Here is a 2,491-nt window from a genome sequence, read left to right on the forward strand (position 1 = left end):
TAGTGTGGTACTGTTGTGAGAGGAAGTAAGGCCTGGTGATCTACTTCCAAAAATCAGCCAATGAAAACCCTATGGATCACAGTGGTCTGATCCACAGCTGATCATTGGGATGGCACAGGACCAGGCAGTATTTTGTTCCATTGTGCATGAGGTCACCATGAGTTGGGGTCTACTTGACAGCAGCTAACAACAACGACAACTGTTGCAAGAGTGGACAGATAGAACACTGGAACAGAATAGAAAGCTTGAAGACAGAACATTGGGTATTTGATATATGAAAGGTGGTGCTTAGAATGCTTAGTAGATATTCTTGGGAAGACTAGTTAACCTGCGATGGGAAAAAAAAACACACCTGGATTCTGGATTCCTATCTAATATCATTTAGAAAGATGGATTCTTGATGGATTAAACACCTAAATACGAGATGTAAATCTATAAAATTATCAAAAGAAAATGTAGGAAATTTCTCGTCCCTTAGGGATAGGGAAGACTTCTTAAAACCATTTACGTCAAAGTTAGGTATTTTTATTAACTGAAGTACACCCTGGATGAAGTTTATTAACAGGTGAAAATGGGAGAAGATATTTGCAATGTCTAAAACTCATAAGGGATTAATAACTAGAATACACAAGAATTCCCACGAGAAAGGTGAGAACCCCAAAAGAAAAATGGGCAAAGGATAAAAGCAGACAATTTTTAGAAACAAAACAAAACAAAACAAAAAACAAAAGCAGAGAATCTTATAAACAGATGAAGATATGTTCAGATTCATCAGTGACCTGAGAAATCCAATAGTGAGATGATACTTTACATATGCTACACTGGAAAAAACTAGAAAGATCAATAATGCCAAGGCTGGGAAAAACGTGGGGGCAGAGTAACCCTCAAGCATTGGTGATGAAAGTGTAAACTGGGAAAGCCATTCTGGACAGCAATTTGAAAAATTATTTGGTAAACTGAGTACTCATACTCCATGACTTAACAATTTCTCTCCTGTTCATCAAAAGACACTACGAAAAATCAGAAGACCAACCACAAATTGGGAAAGACTGCCACATATACAATGGACAAAGAAACTAGTATCTAGAATACATAAAGAAAATAACTCCTATAAACGAGTAAAAAAAAAATACAATGGAAAAATGGGCAAAAGACTTCCTAGGCAGTTCGCAAAGGAGAAAACTTGAAAAGCTAATGAAGCTATGAAAACGCGTTCAACCTCAGTAGTAATTAGAGATGCAAAATAAAACCACAATGAGCTACCTGGACTATACACACCCCAAATATGCAAAAAATGAAAATTCAAACAATACCAAATGTTGGTGAGGATGTGTAAAAATAAGAACTCTCATGCACTACCAGCAGGAGCATAAATTTTACAACTACTTTGGAAAATGGTATGGCATTACCTCTTAAAGTTTCACATGTGCAACACCTGATACCCAGTAAATCTACTTCTACTCTAGCACACGTGCACTAGCAGACATGTACCAGAATGTCCATAGCAACATCGTTAATAATAGCTAAGAATGGAAACAGCACAAATGACCATAAATAGTGAAAGGGATAAATAAATCAATACAGTGGAATACTGTCCAACAATGTACAAAAATCTCATCTACACAGCATTAACATTGGATGAATCCCACAAGATAATATTAAGTCACAGAAGAATACATACAGTATTAATTCCATTTATGTAACACCCATAACAGTAAAAAACTAAACAATATATTGTGTAGAAATGCATACATGAATGGCAAAAGTGTGACATGAAAAGCACGAAAATTATTGTAACAATTAATGTATTTCACAATAAAAATGATTTTAAATATGATTGGAGTGGACAGTCTTGCGTTCTTTCTTTTTATCTTTGATGGTTTATGGTCCAGGCCATTCCCAACTCGGTTTATTATTGGCCCATCAGGGAATCTGCATTAGATGTATACACAGTGAATTAGACAGGGAACCTGGTCAGAAAAGGGGGACACAGCAAGAAGGAAAGAATCACAGAACAGGAGACTTGGAAGAGGAAAGAGATGATTTGATTCAAGCCCCTCTTCTAAGGGAGGCAACTGGGATTTTATTTAAGGGAGCCTGGGTCCCAGTCCTGGCTCTGCCTTAGACTTGGGCCAGTCTCCTCTCAGCCACCTTGTCTCCTCCAGTCCCCGCCCCGCCCTGCCAGTTCTGTTCCTTATGCTGAGCTTGTAATCTGTAAAGTGAAACTGAAATAGGAAGACTAATAATAATTATTGTTTTACAGTTGGGGAAACCAAGGCCACAGAGGGACGCCATCAGCCCAAGGTGCCATCACCATAGTGGAACTCAGGGATCCTGAGTCCAACTCCCTAACCTGTACACTGTCCCAGTATACAAACAGCTATTCTCTCCTTTGTCTGGCTTTGGGCCCACAGTTTGATGTCACAGATGAACTGCCCCACCCCGCCCCTCCACCTCGGAAGCCCCGTCTCCTCGCGCAGCCCCACCCCGC

This window comes from Trichechus manatus, unplaced genomic scaffold (genome assembly GCF_000243295.1).
Source record: "Trichechus manatus latirostris isolate Lorelei unplaced genomic scaffold, TriManLat1.0 scaffold00015, whole genome shotgun sequence".
NCBI classification, from domain to species: Eukaryota; Metazoa; Chordata; class Mammalia; order Sirenia; family Trichechidae; genus Trichechus; species Trichechus manatus.